The following is a 19914-nucleotide window of genomic DNA, read 5'->3' as shown; positions in this document are numbered from 1 at the left end:
GGGGCCGGAGGGGTCGGCGCCTGGGCGCCACGGGCCGGGCCCTGGGCTCCCTCCGGGCGCGGGGGTGAGTGTGCGTGCCTGTGTGTGACAGAGGAGGGCCGGTGCATTGTGGGTAGCGCCGTGTGCTGCATGGTGTCAGCCCCAGGCTTGGCGGCGAGAGTGGCACCGGCGTGCACCGGACCGGTTTTGTGTGCCCACAGACGGGGCCTTCATTTCTCTTTGGGGCCAGGGGACAGAGTGCGCCCCCACCAGCTCCCTGAAGGTGAAGTGTTGGCTCTCCAGCAGACATTTTACGAGGCTCTGTGCTCAGTCGGCTCCTGCTGCAAAAATAAGAATCGGCCAGGATGCCTTCGGAGGCAGTGCCTGAGGGTCCTCGACTTCAAGCTGCTCCTTTGTCAGAATGCAGCCCTGAGGCCGCCAGCGCCTAGAGACCCCACGGGCACTGGTGATGCCACCATTGCGGCAGGGTGCCCTTCGCAAAGGTGGTGGGTGCAGAATAGACTTCTGAGAAGTGTTTGCTGGCAAACTGGCTGGAGGAGAGAGGTGGATTTGCACCAGAGGGCAGGAAGCAGCCTTTCAGGAGGTGCCTGGCTGTGAGGACCTTGTACAAGACCTTGGAGAGAGGGCCCCTTGATAGGGGCTAAGAGGTGGCTGACTGGGGTTCTGAGCATGTGGTTTTGGTATTGGTGTCTTAGAAGCCAAGCCATGGTGCCGTGGGCACCAGATAGGTACCAGTTCCTGGGTCCAGAAGCCCTCTAGGGGGAAACTAGGAGAGGTCAGCTGGCACTTCTTTAGACGGGCTTCAGGAGACTATCATTCCTATAGTGGGGACCCAGGCCCTTTGCCCTTGACCATCAGGCGAGACTGCCAGATGAGTGCTGAGCAGGGCTGATGGCTCTTCCAGCAGGAAGGCTTTGTGTGGCAGGTGGCATGGAGTTGGTGCCAGTGTGCTTCTCATTGGCCCATCCTTGAGAGTGGCCACAGAAATCGGGCTGAGAAATCAGACTGAGGAGTGAGTTGGGGTGAAAAGGCCGTGCCATCCTGAAATCAGGGTGACCCCAGATGTGACATGGGGGCTCCGGCTTCCCCAGTTATGGGGCTCTGGACCTGAAGCTTATCTCCCGTCCGCTATGGAGGAAAGGCCCTGTCCCAGGGATTGGACAGAGGGGTGAGTCTTGGGGTCCACGTGGCTCCTAACAATCCTGTTCCCCTTTTTTGTGTGTAAGCCAGGCAGTGACTACCCTCCAACTAGTTGGATTCAAGTCCCCTCTTGAGCTATTTTTACCCTGAACTTCCTTAGTGAGAAACCACCAAACGGCGGTGCTTTGGTGAGAATCTAGGTCTTTACCGGAAGCACAGCCTGCACAGAGTTTACACCTCGCTTCATAAGACTGCCTCCACTGCCCTACACAGCCCTCCCCTGGCTCACAGCCCTTGCGCCTCTCTCATGCTTCTTGGTTCTCATCACAGCCTGTGCGCTCAGGGACTTGTGAGCCCCAGTTTCAGATGGGAAAACTGATGTGCCCGAGATCATCCAGTTGGGGATGTAGGAGGCCAGGCTTGGCTCCAACAGGAGCAAGACCTTGACTGCCAGTGGGCTCCCTGAAAGCAGGGACCACGTATTTCTCATCACTGTATGCCCCAGTGCCAACTGTGGTGCCTAGCGGATGGTGGGTGCCCAGTGGCTGCTGAATGATGATGGCACGAGTGGAAGGCTGGTTGGGTGTGTTTTCCCCATTGGAGTGAGGGGGGCAGAGGAATTGAAAGAGCACTTCCAGATCTCAGTCTGCATTTGTTGAGCACCCAGTCCATGCAGTCCCTGGGAACTCTGAGATGAGTCCCTAGTCTGGAGTCAGGCAGCTAGAGGGAGAATGGTGCTTCCACAGAGGTTCTGTGGAAGTCCCCCCTGGGGCTTCCTGAATGTTGCCCCAGGGAGTAACGAGTGATTGAGCTGGGTCTAAGATGGCGCCATTCAGTACAGTAGCCACTGGCCACATGTGGCTGTTTGTGAATTTAAATTAATTAAAGGGATGAGTTCCGCTTATCCTTGACACTAACCACACTTCAAGCGCTCAGTAGCCACCAAAGACTGGTAGCTGCCTTGTTGGGCAACTCAGACTCTAGAACATGTCCACGACAACGGGAAGCTCCATGGACGACAGACAGCGCTGGCAAGGAGGCTCAACTTAAGACGGAGGAGCAGTGAGGACACTAGCTCAGAGCCCATGAGTTTAACAGTGTAGGCGGGTCTGTTAGATAAAGAGACCTCCTGTTTCCCTAGCATTTGTTTTGTGGCAGCCTCCTGCGGGGAAGGAGTAGGCCAGCCAGGCGTTCCCATTTAACACGGGAGCAAACTGAGGTTCACTTTTGCCCAAGATCATCCAGCAAGAGGGTGGCATGAGTCCCAGGTCTCCAACCCCTCGGCCAGCACTCTGTCATCCAGCAGAGGTCAGCCAGGGGGCACGAGTGGGCAGCAGTCCCAGGAGCAGCCTCAGACCTCCCTGAGGGACAGTCTTGGTGCCGGTAGGCGTCAGTCCCTGTGAAGTCATCCATCGATCGGGCGGGAGCGCCAGCTCAGCCTCGGGTCCTCAGGAACAGAGAGTTCTGTGCTGGCAGAGCTGGAAGGAGCGGGCGCGAGGCTCTCTGGGCAAGGGAGGTGTTTACCTTGAGCAATGCGGCATGGGTCCCTCGGGAGAGGCTGGCCCCTCCGCGGGGAAGGAACTCCTCAGTGGGGCCTGTGGCTGGGATCCTTGGCACCACCTCAGAGAGAGGGGTACAGGCCCGAGCCCAGCGGGGAGAAGGATTTCGGGACCTTTGACTGGTACAGAGTGCACCTCACCCTTGCTCTTGCCCCACCACACCATGTCACGGAGCATCTGCTGGGCCTCACTCGCCCTCCTTCCCCAAGCCTCGGCTGCGGGAGGAAACTCTCCCAGGGCCTGGCAGAGCAGCAGCTGCCTCACGAGGGAGCCTGCTCAGGGAAAAACAAGGCCCCCACCCTCAAAGCACTTGCAGCTTCCCAGGGAGCTCCCTGGCCAGACACCACAGGCAGGGAAGGAAGGCCAGCCCACTGGCCGGAGGGCCAAAGGGACTTCCTGCCCCAAGGTCACATGGCAGGAGAGTCCGGGGATGGGACCAGTGCCCTCTCCCGGCCCACTGCAAATCCCAGTCTCCCAGTGCGAACGTGTGGTTTATGATTTCATTGTGCCTGCTGCCTGGTTTCCTGCTCCAGCCCTGAGGTGAGAGTTAGCTTCCCGTGGCCTTGTCCCTGGGTCCTGAGGTGCCCGCTCCCCCAGCAGCAGGCCTCTGCCGCCTCCAGCTCCCATGGCCCTGACCTGACTGAAGTGGGAGGTCTGAAAATGCGGTGGCTTTCTGCAGGAATCCCCGCACACCGGAAAGAGGGTTCCTCAAGGCCCATCAGGGCAGCGTAGGGATGCGAGGACCTTTGGCGACACTCCCAGGTTTCCAGTCCTCCAGAGGGAGAAAATGGTCAGGGGCGGGGCACCGACGAGGCCTTTCCTGTTAACGAGGAGGTTAATAGGAACTTGAGGAGAGGTTGAGCGAGGCTGCTGCAACACCTTCCAGGACTCAGTGAGTCCCTCGGGGGAGGCCCACAGTGTCCTTGTTCCCCAAGACCTGCTGAGCTGTGTGCCCTTTCAAACTGATGCACAGAGCTGGGAGCTGCCCCCATCACCTAGAGTACTGGGTGAGGACCCCTGGGTGGGCCGGCCAGGCAGTCTGCTGCCCCCCTGCCTGGCCAGGCTCAGGAAGTATGACCCTTTTCCTCCCTCTCGGTAGCCCCAGCCATGGCCCTGACTTCTCCTTAGAGCCATCCTGGGGCTTCTCCAAGCCCCAGAGACCCTGCTGGGTTCCCCAACTGCTCCCCCCGCCCCCCCAGCCCCGTAGTGTGAGGCCAGGTGTTACAAGTGCCTGGCCCGGGGCAGTGGGGCTGCTTTGTGTGTATTGGGTGAATGGAGAACAGGGGATTTAGCCAGGACACTCACGTTTTCTGAGACTGAGGCTCCCAAACCACCCTGAGAGTTGTTGGGTCTGAGGGGAGGCCCGGCCCCTGTGATTTGGCTTGTAAAGCTCCCCAGATAATTCTGATGCTGTTGGTAGAATCATGGCTCCCAACGCCTAGCCCTGAAGCGATATTATCTATAGTCTGGTGCCAAATTAGTGTGTGACCTTTGGCAAGTCACTTCCCCTCTGGGGGCCTGAGTGTCTCATCTCTGCCTCATCTTTGTCTCATCTCTAAAAGGTAGACTCCACTCCAGGGTCTCAATACCAGTCCTGTGCCGGAGAGCTGGGGAGAGAGGAAAGTGAGAAAGAAGCGTGGGCCATGTCTTTGGGTGCCACCACCCACGTCGGGGGGTGCAGTGGGAAATATTAGGGTGCAGTATGGCAAGAGAGAATTAAATGAACAGAGGCCTATGCTCTACACCCTAAGAGCTGTAGAAGGAAGAGGGGAAAATGGTGACTTTAGGGCTGGAGCGGCCTGAAACACTTCCCAGGTGGAGCTTGATTTTGGAAATGAGCAGGATGAGAAAGGACTGTTGGGTGGGAGGACTAGGAGCTGCAAAGGCTTGGAAACCAGGAGAGGTATGGCGCTTGAAGAGAAAGGAGGATGTCCCTCCAGGTGACATGGGGGAGGTTAATAGGAACTTGAGGAGAGGTTGAGCAAGGCTGCTGCAACACCTTCAGGGCAGTGGGGAGCCATCAAAGGCTTTGGAGCCTCAGAGGCACTGGGACTCCTCCTGCTTCTAGGAGCAAGGCTGTTGCTGAGTAGCAGGCAGGAATCGGGCATGGAAGTTGGGAGTAGTGCGAGGTCGGCGTCCTGCTGTGGGAATGTCCCTGCCCCTGCTGACGCAATGGAAAGCCTCGTCTTGTTTCAGGGTTCCTGTTTTGTGGTTGCCCGTGGTGGGGGGCAAGGGCAGCCAGCTCTGCCTTCTGAGGAGCTCCGGGAACTGGATGGAGCTTGTCCAGACCTCCCCACAGCAGCCTTCTGCTCTCCTGGAAAAGAGAGGCCGTCCTGTTTGTGGAGTCTCTCCCTAGTCCCTCTGGGGATTCTAGCCAGGCCCAGGAGACTTTGAATCAATGTGTGCATTTCCCTGGGGCTGGGACTGGAGTGGATGGGTGCCAGCGGGTAGCCTCTGGGCTTGCAGAGTTGGTCTCCCACCCTCCCAGGGCTTCAATATTGAATCCCTGCTCCCTGGGTCAGAGCCTGAGACACTAGTGATTTACCAGCTCCCTGTCTGCCTCCCAAGAGCTTATGATCTGATGGCAGCTTCATTGTGCGCAGATGATTTAGCAAGGTCTGGTTCAACCCCTGTGTGTGGGAGGCAGGACTGTGAAAAAACGGGGGGCATGTTTCAGAGAGGAAGGAAAAAGGAAGCCCAAGGAGCCCTTTTTCCTGCCTCTCACTTCTGCTGCTTCCAGGCCCAGCTCTAATGCCATGGCCCAGAAAGCTTTCCCTGGTTCCCTACACCCAGTGCCCAGGGCCACTGCCTCCTTGTGGTCCTTAGCTCCTGTGCACATCCAGGACCCAGTGGCATACATCAGTAGCTTCCTGTCATCCCTTGCCCACCTGGGTGTCAGCCCACTACACTGAGTTGAGGGACAGGCGGTCCGTGACTTGCATCCACGCTGGGTGCTGCGTAAATATCTGTCAAATGGCCAGCCCAGAGCATAGGGACATGGCAGCCCTGGTCACCCAAGCAGGAATTGAGAGGCTCGAGGTCTTGGCCCAGCTCTGGCTCCCTAAGTTGTCTGTGTGACATGAGGGGTGCCTGCCTTTCTTGGGGTCCCTGCTTGTAAGGAGCAGCGTGGGATTTACTGTGCTGACCAGTATAGCAGCCACACGTATATTTAAATGTACATTAGTAAAATTAAATTAAGTTTTCAGTTCCTCAGTCACAATAGCCACATTTCAAGCTCTCAGTAGCCCCATGGGGCTAGTGGCTACCGGGTTGGACAGTGCAGCAGTGGAACGTTCCCATGGTGGTAGAAAGATCTGTTGGCAGTGCTGTGCCTGAAGTGGTCACTCTGTAGCCCGTGGGCCTACCCTGTTGGCAGCTTTGGTGACTGCTCCTCTCCCCCTCGATGCATGGGGGACCTCCCCGCCCAACCCCCTGGGGCTCTTAAAATGGGGCCACCCAGTGTCCTTCCCAAGACAGTGTCAGAAAGTAATTATGAAACCCACATCTGTCATTTATGAGTAAGTCACCAAGGTTCTCTGAGCCTCTGTTTCCTGATCAGTGCAGTAGAGCTACCTGTCACTGCCTGGCAGGGTTGCGGTAGGGAGTAAATGAGATGGGGCTGAAAGGCGCTTAGGTCGGTGTCTGGTCCATAGTAACCTCTCAGTAGCTGGTAGCTTTCATCACCCTCCAGGTGGATTCATCCCCTCGCAGCATGGGCTTAGTTCCAAAACCAGCTGGGCGTTTGGTTCCCCTTGAGTTCCTGAGCCCGAGAGGTTGGGTTCTCTCCACCCAGCTCCACCACCAGCCCCCTTCTGTCTGAGCCTTGGTTTTCTCATCTGTACAGTACTCCTGCCTGTCCTTGCCCTGTGTTGCAGCTGGAGACCTTGCTGTGCCCTGTGGAGGGTGGTGCCATCTGGGGGCTTATCCCTGCCTCTGGCGTGGCCACTGTAACAGGAGAGCCTGAGAAGGTCAGGGGACAGAGGTGCACAAGTGTGCTTGCCACTTGTCTGTCCCAGAGAGAAGCTGCAGGGCTGTCCCTCCTGCAGCCATCGGGGAGGTCCCAGCGTGTGTCAGCTCTGGAGGAAGTGAGCGTGGCCGGCACCCATGCGCCCACTTTCATTTCCTTCTTGGGGAATGAGTGATGAGAGTCTGCACCCTGGACTTCTGAAGCCTGCCAGTGATTTGCACAAGGACTTTTTCCTTGAGGTCCACGTATAGTTTGTCAGCGTCTGTGAGCCCCTGTGTTTCTGGGCAGAGGGTCTGTGAGTCGAGCCATGTTGAGGTGGCCCTTAGGGTCCAGCCGGGGTGGGCTCTCAGAATAAGGACTGTGAGTCCAGCCATGGCTTCCAGGTGCCCCAAGGGTGCCTGGAGAACCGCTCGCTGAGAGGAAATTCTGGGAGCTAGGGAAGGATCCCAGGAGCCAACACACCGCTTCCTGTCAAACCCTAGGCCCTGACACCCGCGGTGTCCTTGGTGTCAGGATGGGTACTGGGAGACAGAGCAGCCTTCAGGAGCAAGGCCGGAAGACCGTACTGGGGAACAGACCACGTGCAGGGAGAAGGCACAGGCAGCTGGGGGGCCAAAAGGGGCTTGCTGGGGACTTGCGGCCATCGGAGAGATCGAGGAGGTGAAGACTGGGCACTGAACTGAAGTGGGAGGTTTCCAGGTGGGGTTGCCCTCACCCCACAAAGGTCCCCTCCCGAGCTTGCTCTCAGCATCTGTCCCCTTCCTCTCCTGTCTTCTCCACACACCGGGACTTCTCACTCTGTCTAAGCCTCAGTTTCCTCATCTGTAGAACTGGAGACTAGTACTCATCCCCTAGGGCTGTGGGAGGATTAAAGAGCTCATTCCAGCCAGCACCTTGAGCACAGTGCTGGGATCTCATCGCCCCTGAGTAAACATGAGCTGCCCTTGCTGCTCTGCATGGTTCTCCTCGTGTTTGTGGGAGGCGTGTTCCTCTGGGTCACTTGTCCTCCTGCTCCCCAGCTTCGGGGTCTCTTAATTGTCCATTGCATCCCAGCCTATCCAGACACGCTCCCAACCCCTCCCCCATGCGTCTGTTGGGGGTACCTTTTCTCCAGCTTGAGCCCTGAACTGGTGGAACATGCAGAATGCCCATCTTCCCCAAGAGCCTGAGACATCTTGGAGCAAACAGTCCCCCTGCCTCCCGCCAGGGCCCCAGGGCTCTTGGCCAGAAGCTCAGGGCTCACTCAGTGTTTGCAGAGCAAAGGCTTGTGTCTTCCCTGCAGAGAGTGGGGGAAAGCTTGGGTAACCCACAGGTATGTCTTCATTTGATTTGCCAACAATAGGCTCAGAAAGTTACTGGGCAGTCCCAGCATGCCCTGGAAAAAGGACAGAAACCATTGTCCCAGGATGTCAGGGCAGCAGCACCTAAAACAGAGAAACGCCCCACCCCCACCTTACTAGAACCATGGCAGCCTCGACCATTAGGTCCTTAGTGGCTTCCAGGAGGCCACTCGGGCAGTGGGTCTCCCAGGAGCAGCATCAGGACAGGCGGGGAGCAAGAGCCGAGCGCTTGGCTTCCACTGTAAGCTCAGGCTCTGGCTCCTTCTGTCCAGGCCAGCTTTGGCCCTTGAAATGGAGGTAGGTCCTCCACCCTCCCTGAACCCTGCTCTTCCTTTGACTGCTGCTGCCCAGGGGCACCCATAGACAGCAGGTGGGCCTCAGGAGGCAGGCTCCTGCAGGCCCGTGTACCCACCCGGCCTAGAATTAAGTCTTCCCAGCATCAGGCTGATCAGGGGCCCATAATCCTCTCAGAGCTTTGCATGGTGTTGTACCTTCTCAGAGAAATACATTTAGTGACCTGGATAAGATCTTTCTCCTCAGGTGACATTCTTTGGGATGGAGATTTCTCCTCTGGGGTTTCTTCCCAGGTGTGGCTTTCCTGGTCGTCCCCTCCTCTCTCCCAGGAGTGTGTAGTCCACCACACCCTCATCTTGGTACCCCCTGGACCCTTACCTAAATAGAAACCAGCCTCTGAAATGACCTGGCCCAGACTCACTTCCCTGGACACCTCCCCGGTCTTGGGCACCTGCTACCTGAAGCCTTGCTTTCGTCCTACCCAAGTGATCTTGTGCTTGAGATGTCCTTCTGCCACCTAGCAGCATACTCAGTTACCACTTCTGCAAAACGGAGACACCCTCACCCACAGGCCTGTTATAGCAACAGGATTCACTGCGTAGGCTGCCCACCGAGTGTGTGAGTGTGTGCAGGCATCTGCTGGGGACCCTGGATGCACAGCCCCCCGCCCGTGCCCTTACTAACACATACACCTGCGACCCTTACCAGGTACGCTGCACCGCCACTACAGCACTTACTGCAGCCCTTGGTATGTGCAGGAGTGTGGCATTTCTTCAAGTTCATGACTATGACTGTAGCTCGCTCAAATTTGTATGGTGAGCGTCCAGATAGGCCACATATGCATGTAATGTATTTTGGAATGAGTGAATGAACAAAAGAAGAGCTGGGTCTGGTCCAGGCACTGTGGGAAAGGTGAAAAAAGACACATCCCATCCCCTCTGGGAGCTTAAAGTCCCAGAATTAAGATAACAGAGCTGGAAGGCATTGGGTGTGCAGAGCCAGACATGCATCTGGGTGAGAAGTAGGGCTGAGCCTGTTGCAGAGGTTGTGTGTTGATGAAGAAAAATATAAGATAGGACATTTGCAAATGTTGCCTGGGTTTTGCATCTGTGTGCATATATCAGGTAAACATGCAGTTGAACACGCCTGTGTCCACGAGGGCGTGTGAGGGTCGTTTGCAAGTTGAATGGCTATTGGATATAAGGTAGTGTACTTGTGAGTTTGTACAGGCTTACAAACACACTGGGTGTTGGGAGTGTGTCTGTGACATAGGAGGGGCACATGGGGAACTGGGTGATGTAAATGTGTTGACACATTCCAATCCCTTTGGGGCATGCAGGTACCTGCACTGTCCCTCCCTGCCGTGCTGGGCCGTCTTGGATTGTCTTGGGCATTTCTAGAGTGCTTCAGAGTGCAGAAAAGCACTTCCACATATGCAGTGACTTCTCCGTGCCCAGCAAAGGGTGGGAACTGAGGGTCAGGGAGTGTGGGGAGCTGACGGGTGGAGGTGTGGCCTGAACTCTGGCCTTCTACCTTCCAACTCCGAGGTTTCAGTGTCCGCCAGGGGACTGGCGAGGTCCTGTATGCACTTCCCTGGCAGTGCCCTGGGGAATTTGGAATCCAGACACAGGAGGCTCACTTAGATCCAGGACTTTGTGAGAGGCTTCTGAGCAAAGGAAGGATGACTGTGACCCCAAAGATACCCATCTGCTCAGTGTCCATCATGTCCTGTGTGGATGCATGGGCCTGCACACATGGCCGCACACACAGGCACATGCACACACACACTCATGCACACACACGCACACTCACACACATACTCATGCACATACTCACTCATAGGCACCCCACCCTTGGGGTTTTCCCAATTAAGTTCAGAAAACTTAATTGTAGCTTAAATTTTCATTTTCAGCCAACTTTGTTTTTAATGTTGAGTAACTATCACTTGTTTGTATATACTTCAGAAACAAAGTCCCTGGGGGAGAAGGAGGCTGTTTTCTTAAGGTGAATCCTAGAACTCCAATTAGGAGTGATTGTTCCACTTCTAAGGTTTTCCAGCCGCTTCTTAGCAAGCCCTGCTGAGCCCCTAATTAGGCAGCCAGGGCGCCCCTGTTCAGGGCCCAGTGCATCTCAGAGTGGCCTGTTTGAGGGCCAGTCTTGGGGAAGTTCAGGGCCAGAACCCCAAGTGGAGCTTCAGGGTACTGTGGATGGTCCTGTCTGTTCAGGGAGTGGACTGGTGTCATTGCCCACCATCCCAAGGCCCTGGCTCCCTCTAGGGACATCAGTGCAGGGCACAGAAGCAGAGTCAGGGTGCCGTGGGTTTAGGGAAGCCCCATAAGCCGGGCTGGACGGCCCTTGGCCCAGGCGGGGTCCCGCGAGGAGGCTGCCGAGTGCTACTCTTGCTCTAACTGGGGATCCCCCCATGATGGGGCCTGGCCCGCTGGTCTCCATTCACTGCTAAGCAAACTAAAGCTCACAAAAGTACCACAGGAATTAGAGCCAGGGCCACCCCTCATGCAGGTCTGGGTGACCAAGTCCTGCCTTGTAGTCAGCGTGACATTCCATGCCGTGGGTCCCACTTGGGTGGGGGATGGCCTTCCCGGGGTGAGGCAAAACTGAGAAATTTGTAGGGCAGTTCAAGACAGGTGGGCGGAGGCGTCGGTGGGTGAGGGTGCCGGGCAATGCAGGGAGAGCCGACCGAGTGAGGGACCTCGGCCTTGTTGGCTTTCAAAACCAAACACCTGATACCTTTCACCACAGTCGTGATTTTCAGCACGCTGCCCGATGGTCCCCATCCACTCTTGCTGGGGAAGAAGGGTGTGTGGTTGAAGAAACAAACAAACCTCTTGCAACCTCAAGATCTGCCTGAGCTGCCCATGACAGCTGGTGCCTACTCGCGCCCCGCAGGGCTGTGGGGCTGACTGGGTGCTCTGGTGCCGTGGATGCCCGTGGCCACCCTGGGAGACGTTGCCCTCCACCCAGCCCAAGCCAATTCCCTGTGGCCTTGGGGAGGTTCAGGTTTCTGCCTGCCAGGTGGATAGCTCCGCTCGTTCCCCGCAGCAGCAACTGAGCTCACAACACTGCCCTGCTCCTGCCACCTGAGCCCCCAGGTGCCATCTGCCACCCTGTTTGCAAGCGGCAGGTAGGCGGCCTCAGGGCAGGGGACAGGAGAAGGCAAGCAGATCCCAGATGGGGAAGGCCAGGCTCTAGCCCTGAGGGGTAGGCAGTGCCTGGCCTGCCACCTGGCACCTGGGTTGCCCCCACCCTTCTTTGGGAATGGGTGTGAGCAGGTCTGTGAAGCGTGGGTATGAGTAGGTAAGGGGGGGTCCCCCTAGCATATCTGTAGCTTAGTTTCTCTGCAGGTGTGAGGAGTGGAGTCCCTCTGGGCAACTCTGTGTGTATCTGCTAACCCTCTCTGTCTTGAGCCCGGGCATTCCCCAGCATCCCTGCCCGCTCCCCTCTCATTCCTCTGTGCGTCTCCAAGTGTACCTTCCATGTCTCTCAGGGTCTCTGTGTTCCTGTCTGTCTCTGTCTCTGCATTCTGAGCTCACGAGGGTGCCTTTGCCATCAGAGCCACCTCTCCCCCCCAGCCCCCCACATTGAGTTGTTCTACTTAATTTCATTTTCCCAGGGCTCCAACTCACAGAAATAAACCCTCCCTCCCCACCCCTGCACTTTTTCGATTTAACAAGCCTGCTGGAAAACAATAGTGATTTCCGCATCGATCATAAACAGAAGTGATTACCATACAATTACAGCCTGAACCATCAGCCTGGATGCAATCACAGAGCCGCATTGTAAATCGGAAGACAATTGCCTGCAGAATTACCCCCAAATTGGTTTAAGTGGCAACAAAGGAGTGTTGGCATTTTGGTATTTTGGAAAGGGATGGCAGGAATGCGGGTGTCCTGGTGGCAGAGAGTCCCCACTGGGAGACCCCCAGGGCCCCTTCCGTGGCATTGAGGAGGCTCTTGCTGGGGAGAGTTGCCTGCCACCTTCCCCCACCCCATTATTCTCCCTTCAATTACTGTTCCCTGCCCGTCTTGGCACAGCTTGTCATAAACTCATTTATACTAATGTGTGAGTGGCTAAGTGTGCCTTCAAACTTGGCCAGCAGATCAGGGTGAATCTGATGGAATTCTGGGGGGCCTCCTCAGCTCCCCAGTATTCCCCTTTCTCCACTCCCATCTCACCTCTGGCTCTTCTATGTCACCCCATCCCTCTATGCTCCTGGCCTGGCACCCACCCCACAGTAACCTTCCCCACCATCTCCCAGCCCTCGGTGGACTCTGGCCAGCATCTCCCACATCCCATCCAGGGCAGCCCACTCCCTCCTGCAGCTGCAGTGTGTGCCCTGCATCCTTCCCAGCCACCCAGGCCAGCTGGAGGCCACAGTCCAAGCCAGGTAAGCTAGGGCGGCCACTAGAGGGAGGGAGCCTGCTGGTGCCCCTGCAGCACGTGCTGAGGGGAATCACAGGTGGGTCTGCTCCTTTCCAGTCTGTGGTTTCACAAGCAGTGCCCTGCCAGCAGGACCCCTCTGAGTGTCTGAAGACTGGACTCTTAAGCTCCAGCTGTTTCCACCGGGGGCATGTCTTGCTCTGGGAGGTGATTTCTCTCCAGGGCCAGGCTACTCTGAAGTTACCAGGAAACCTGCCCACTCACTGACACAGTCAGATCCCCTCACAGGCATCCATATCCGGGTCAGAAGTGCTTTGGCATGCCCCATCTGATCCTCACAGAAAGGTTTGTGCATGCTTGTGATTTTACTCTAGTTTTTCCATTAAACACATAAAAAAGAGGTGGGGAGACCTGAGGGGTGACATGGCTTGCTCCAGGTGACACAGCCCATCAGTGAAGAGTGGCGTCTTCAGGCTCCTACGTGAGTGCTTGTTCCTAGATGCTGTCTGCAGCCTCCCCAGACCCACATGAGGTAGACTGGGGTCTCACCTTGTCGCTGACCTGCCTTGAGACCTCAGACAACACCAATAATTTAAGCAAGCCCGAGTGAGTACATGCTCCGTCCTCACCTGTTTATTCACATGTCAGCTCCGCCCATCCCACTGCAGCCCTGTAAGAGGATGGGCGGGTCCCTAGTGAGGGGACTAAGGACCAGTGTGGGGACAAGGCTTCCCCAGAGCCCTCAGATTCCTGGTGACAGCAGCTGGCCTGCCACCTGTCTGCCAGCCTCTGAGCCTCTGCTAATGCACCCTGGAAGGCAGGAGAAGCCGGATGACCCTGAGCTCTTTTGCATCTGGTGCCACTGAGGGCCTCAGTTGTGCTGTCCTGGTTGCTCTGCAAAAGCCTTAGGACCGGGCACCATCTAGAGTCGGTGTATCTGGAACCAGAAACTCTGTTGGCTGCCCCAGCTCTACCCTGAGTCTGGGGACCATTGGTGTTGCCCCGGGCTTGGCCTGTGGGGCTGGGGCGGGTCAAGCTATGGGGTGACCCTGTGCCTGGCATTGGGAGGTGCTAGCATTGGGAGGTGACTGATCTGGAAGAGAAGCCAGGCCTCAAAGGCCACGGTGATGTTCAGGGAAGAAGCTGCTGGTTTTTGCCTGTCAGGCAGACCTGCCCTCCCCAGGCCCCACAATGGAGCCTTTGCTCTTGCTGTCCATTTCCTGAGGAGCCAGGTGTCCAGTGGAAAGACTGGGTTCCAAACCACAGAGACCTGGACTCAGGTTCCATCTCTGCCACTTTATGGTTTGCACCATCTTTAACTCTGAGCTGTATTATGAGACCATAAAGGTGATTGCTGCTGAGTCCAGGGCTCTTCAGACAATAGCCCGATGTCCTTGGTCTCAGAACCCAAAGGGAAGGGACCTCGCTTTTATTAAGCGTTCATCATATGCCAGGCTTTATCCTGAGCATTTTAAGGATGGCCTGCTTACTCTTCACAACAACCCCAAGAAGGTAACCAGAAACTGGATTTGCAGAGCCCAACGTGGGAGCCACTATCCCCATGTGCTAATTGGAGCTTAAATTTAATGAAGTGAATTTAAATGGGCTGGGCACGGTGGCTCGTGCCTGAAATCCCAGAACTTTGGGAGGCTGAGATGGGAGGATTGCCTGAGCCCAACAGTTCAAGACCAGCCTGGGCAACATGTCAAGGACTCATCTCTACTAAGAATCAAAAAAAAATTAGCCAGGGGTGGCGATGCACACCTGTAGTCCCAGCTACTCAGGAAGCTGAGACAGTAGGATAGCTTGAGCCCAGGAGGTCGAGGCTGCAGTGAACCATGTTTGCAGCACTGCACTCCAGCCTGGGTGGATAGAGTCAAATCCTGTCTTTAAAAATAAAAAAAAAAGAGAGAAAAGAAAAGAAATAGTTAAATGGAATTTAAACTCAACTTCTCAGTTGCACTGGCCACACATCAGATGTGCAGTAACCCACGCGGCCCTACCTCCTGTTTTGGGCAGCACAAATCAACATTTCTAATACTGCAGAAATTCTGTTGGCCAGCGCTGTACTCTGTTATCCTATTTCATAGTTGTGAAGTTGAGAATGGTTGGTGATTGTCATGCGTAGGGTCTCAGCTGGATGAGGCAAAGTGGGACGTAAAACTGTGCCTATCAGTGCAACATAGCTTTCAGCACCAACATTCTAGGCTCTCCTTTACCGCTCAGCCCAGACAGCTCCCCTTTCATGACCCTTCCATGAGTCTAAAGCCCATGGACTGTTTTCTCTGCACCCTGGAGCGGAGCCCAAGGCCTGCCCCAGGGTGGACACTTTGGGGTGAGTATCTGGAGTGGGTGATAGAAGGAATGACTGACTGAACATGGTCTGCTGAAACTTTGGGGTGAACTCACTCCCCTCCTGATAGAGCTGATGTGGGGAGGGCAGAGCCAGCTGCTGAGGAGTGATGGATGGCCCCTCTCCCAAGATAAATGTAGCAGTCAAGGTAATCGGATTGTGTGTGACGGTCTAATTTGTAGGCGAGGGGAGGAAGCGCCCAGCCATGCCTCGCCCCAGCCACCCATATTAGTTTAATCAAATGCCCAGTATCTAAATGACTGGGCCCAAGTGATGGATGATGTGGGCTTTGTTAAATGCTGTTGCCCTGTCGAGCCAAACTTCCCAAGGCCCTGCCCAGCTTCTGGACTCTTTAATTTGTTTTTTCTTGCTTGGTTATCTCTGCGTGGGGCAGGGCAGGGGGGCTGGAGCTCTTCTGTCTGTCTTAAAGCCTCTGGTTTTTCATGGAGGAGACGAGAGAGGAGGCCAGACCTGGGGGAGGAGTGGGAGGGAGTCATCTTCTGCCTCTTCTGAGAAGCCTTCCTGTGTTGCTTGAGGAGCCCGACTTCCCAGAACCCTTCAACAGGGCTTCATCGTGCATGGTGTTGCTTATTGTGTTCCATGCAGACTCACCCTCACCTTGTGCTTCTCACTCCATTAATGGGGTATTTTAGGATGCAGGACATTCTTCCATAGGAAAATTTGTCAAGTTTCCCTAATGCTTAGTGCTTGTTTCTGTTTCTTGAGAATTTTCCCCAACCCCCAGATCATGAAGATATTCTCTATTACCATTTTTTTTTTTTTTTTGAGATGCTGTCTCGCTCAGTTGCCCAGGCTGGAGTGCAGTGGTGCAGTCTCAGCTCACTGCAATCTCAACTTCTGCCTCCCAGGTTCAAGTGATTCTCCTGCCTCAGCCTCCCCAGTAGCTGGGATTATGGCTTGCACCACGCCCGGCTAATTTTGTATTTTTAGTAGAGACAGGGTTTCACCATATTGGCCAAGCTGTTCTCAAAGTCCTGACCTCAAGTGATCTGCCTGCCTTGGCCTCCAAAAGTGCTGGGATTACAGGTGTAAGCCACTGTGCCCAGCCTTTCCTCTGTCACCTTCTAGACAGTATGTTGTTTTGCTCCCCCTCTCTCCACTCCCCTCGACTTTTTGTTGGTCTGTGGTGTGAGGTAAGGGTCACGTTTCCGATCTGGTCATTCTGAGCTCTGAGCATCTGCTGTGTGCCCCAGACTAGGCTGGGCCCCAGGAAGAGATGAGATGAAAGAGGCACAGGCATGACAGTGAGTTTGAGTTTGAAACAGCATGCATACTCTGCCAGGCTTTGTGTACCTGCAGTGCCCTGCCTTCCATCAATGTTAATTGTCACCCATGTGCCAGGCATTGTTCTAGGCACTGGGATGTGCTGGCGAATGCAGCACACAGGAACCCTAGCCCTGGTAGAGCTTTTGTTCCAGCGTGGAGAGAGGGGAATCAGGACTTTAAAAGCAGGTGGTGATAGGTGCTCTGAAGAACAATGAGGCAGGGAGGAAAATAGAGGGAGTCGGTGGTGGGGAGGTATTACAGTTCATAAACGGGGAGGTCAGGGAAACTCTGGCTGAATGAGGATGAAGGGGTGAGAGAGTGAATCACGTGGCTGTCCAGGATGAGAACCTTCCGGGCAGAGGTGGCAAAGTCTCTGGTAGGTGCCAAGGATAGAATAATCCTGGAAGGAAAAACCCAAAGCCATCAGCAGTGGTTCCCCTTTGGAAGGAACGGCAACAGGGAGGCAAGGAGACTGTGTTTTTCAATGCACGTCTTTTATTTGACTTCTGTATATTTCTAATCACGTGTCCATATTACTTCTTCAAAATAGCATTTCAAAGTTAAGTGGAACATTGAGGTGGAATCATCGGATGTTGTGGGAAAACTGAGTTTGGAGGCTGGGGAAACGTTAGCTTTATAAGGAGAATGAATTGTGTAGTACTTATGTAAATGAAAAATAATTGTATGTATTAAAACTAAATAGATCCCACTCTGCTGTTTTTGCTGGTTGTCCTTGGGCAGGTTTCTTAACCCCTCTGAACACTAGTTTGCTCCTATCAAATCAGGATAGTTGTCTCCACAGGATTGTCAGGAAAATGAACAGAAAAAGGGGACGTGTCTCGTTTCTGCCTGGCCTGCCGTTGACCTTCCTGAGGACATGTCCCTGCATGACCTGGCTTTCTTCAGGGCAGAGAGAGACTGTATCCCTGTCTCCAGATTCTCCAGGGGTCAAGACCCCAGGAAGGCCCAGACTCTGCACGCCGGCTCCCCCAGGGGTAGTTGGGTATGCCCCAGACCCCCAGGCTGAGCGTCATGCAAGACCCTGCGGCCCCACTGGGTGGTCGGGTTTCTCACCCGGCCGGCCCCTCAGAGGCCCCTCTAGCTCGTGCCCAACTGGTGCCCACTCAGCTCAGGCCAGCTGGTCACCCAGCTCCAGTACCCCTCCCTACCTGGTGTTTCCTTCCCTCTCCCCGCGTGCTGCGTTAATTTTTCATGGCCTCCATCAGAGGCAGAAGGCAGAGAGCTGTTTTCTGCAGGGAGAGAGCAGGCGCTGGAGGGGGAGGAGGGAGAGAGCTGCGTGCTGATTAAACACTGCAGCAGCCTAAACAAATGATGGCTCCCTCCCCCAGCTGCTCTGGAAGAGAAACAGGCAGCCCGGCCTGAACTGCAGATGGCCCAGGCTGCTGTCTGTCCCTCGCCTACCTGGGGCTGCTTCCTAGAGCCGGCAGTGAGGCGGAGCCTGCAGGACCTAATTCAGTTCTTACAGCCACTCTGTGAAGCAGGCTCCAAGGCAGAGGGCTAAGGGACACCAGCAAGTGGTGTTGCTGCGAGCTGCTGGGCAGGGGACAACAGTGTCCTCTCAGAGTAGTGGCTTTAATTAGACCACACATGGAAAGTGCTCAGAGCAGTGCCTGGTCTGAATCAAATTCTCCATCCATAGCCACTGTCAAGGTTACCTTGTTACACCTTTAGAGCACCGAGGTGAGATAGGTTTGCATGCAGGCAAAGAAACCGAGGTGCACACACCTGCCAAGATCACACAGTTCATAACCAATAGACAAAGCCAGGGCTCCATGTGCCTGGCTCCCTTCTAAGAGTCCTTTCTCCTGTCTTGTAGGCCAGGGAGAAAGAGTTCAGTATCAAATCTCCAGAGCTTTGAATGCAAAGGTCAGGGGAGGTCCACAGCAGTATCAGCGAACGTTTGCCAAGCACATGCTTCTGCTGGCCCTAAGAACTTGCTTATGTCCTGAACCCAGAAGGGGAGAGAGAAGAATGGTTCCCCCACATCTTGTTCATGGAGTAACCGAGCACCTGCATCTTGCAGGCACTGAGCTCATCCCCTGGTCTCGAGCAGTGGTTCTCAAAGTGGGGTCCCCAGGTCAGCAGCATCAGCAGCACCTGAGAACTGACTAGAAATGCATTCGTTGGCTCCACTCCAGACCCACTGAATCAGAAACCCCACTGGGGGTGGAGCCCAGCATGCTTGTGTTTTAACAAGCCTTCCAGATTATTCGAATGCATGGGCAAGATTGAGAACCCCTGGCCTGGAGATCCAGGCTGCAGTGAATCCTGCTCTGGGACCGCACCATCCAGACATCACCCCAGGTGTGTTACACTGAGTAACAGGTGCAGCCAGGAAGCACCAGATGTAAATGGCATTCTTATAAACCATTCTGATTTTCATTGCAACAAGGCAACTGGATATTTAAAGAAACCTCACAGAGAACCATTTCATCAGGTAAAGGATCTTCTACAAAAAGAGAAATTCTCTCATTTCCTCCCTCCCCTCAGTGTTCTATAAATTCAGTCCCTATCTCAGGTTGTCTTGAACAGCGTGTGCTTGTGCACGACTAAAACCGGTAGCTAGCGTGCTAAAAGAGTGACACGTATTCTCCAGAATGCACAGGGACCCCTGCAGCTGGGAAGGAGGGCCTAGAGCAATGAACGGAGACCAGTCTGGTGTTTGGGCAGCCAGTGGGCATCCACTGGGCAATCTGCTGGGGACTTGGAGAGGTTTTATAACAGCCAGGCATGTGTGATTTCCAGGGCTGTCAAGCCTTCATACTCTGGGTTTCTTGGAAAAGGAACGGAACGACCGATTAGGAAGTCAACACATAGAAACATGAAATGTGCTAGCCGTCAGCTGCTTCTGCTGGATGAATGGATAAGAGGGAAAACCCTATAACAGGTTCTGGGTTGAGAACCCATCTGAAGGTTGTTATCTCCCATAGCACAGGGTCAGAGGGGAGCGCCTAAGTACCACTGCATGCGCCGGCGCAGTGGCACAGTGACGGAGACGGTGCCGTGCGTGCCTGAACTTACAACACCTGTTTCCAGAGTGGTCACAGCTGGCGTGGAGCCTGGCCTCATGGCTCCGGTCTTTGCTGGGTTTAGACCTCAGGTGCACTAGCTCAGAGTTAGAGGAAAAAATCGCCTTCTGAGTTTCTTGCATCCAGAACCTGAGAGTCTTGGCAATTAACCAAGTAAGTCAGGCACTGTACGCAGGGAAGGATGGGGTGGAGTTGGGGGTGCAAATGGTTGGAGGCGAGATGGTAGAGTCTGGTCAGCAGAATCACCCAGCAAAGTGCAGCCCACCCCAGTTCCTCTCCTGCCCCTTGTTACCTTGGCACACGTCTCCTGAGTCACTCCTCAGGTCTGAGAAGCTTTGTGGGTTTTTTCTTTGTAAGAAACAGTGATGCCCTAGGCTCACCACCTCCCCAAGGCTTAGTGTCAGCACCAGGCCCCCAGGACAGAGCCTGTACTCTGGTTTCATGAGCCCAGGCTGGGTGGAATGAAGCCACTTGAGGGGTCCTGGAGGTTGTCACTGGCAGGGAAAACCAAGGACTTGGAATTGAA

The 19914-nt window shown here is 55.0% G+C and overlaps 1 protein-coding gene across 41 annotated transcripts in view; it reads left to right on the top strand.

Moving 5' to 3' along the window:
- Positions 1 to 19914, top strand: part of ZMIZ1 (zinc finger MIZ-type containing 1) — a 244518-nt gene that overhangs the window by 173983 nt on the left and 50621 nt on the right. The gene's annotated exons all lie outside the window — the stretch shown is intronic.

The sequence above is a fragment of the Macaca mulatta genome, chromosome 9, assembly GCF_049350105.2.
Source record: "Macaca mulatta isolate MMU2019108-1 chromosome 9, T2T-MMU8v2.0, whole genome shotgun sequence".
NCBI lineage: Eukaryota > Metazoa > Chordata > Mammalia > Primates > Cercopithecidae > Macaca > Macaca mulatta.
Note: the sequence above shows the minus strand (reverse complement) of the source record. Positions and strands in the feature narration are given on the sequence as shown.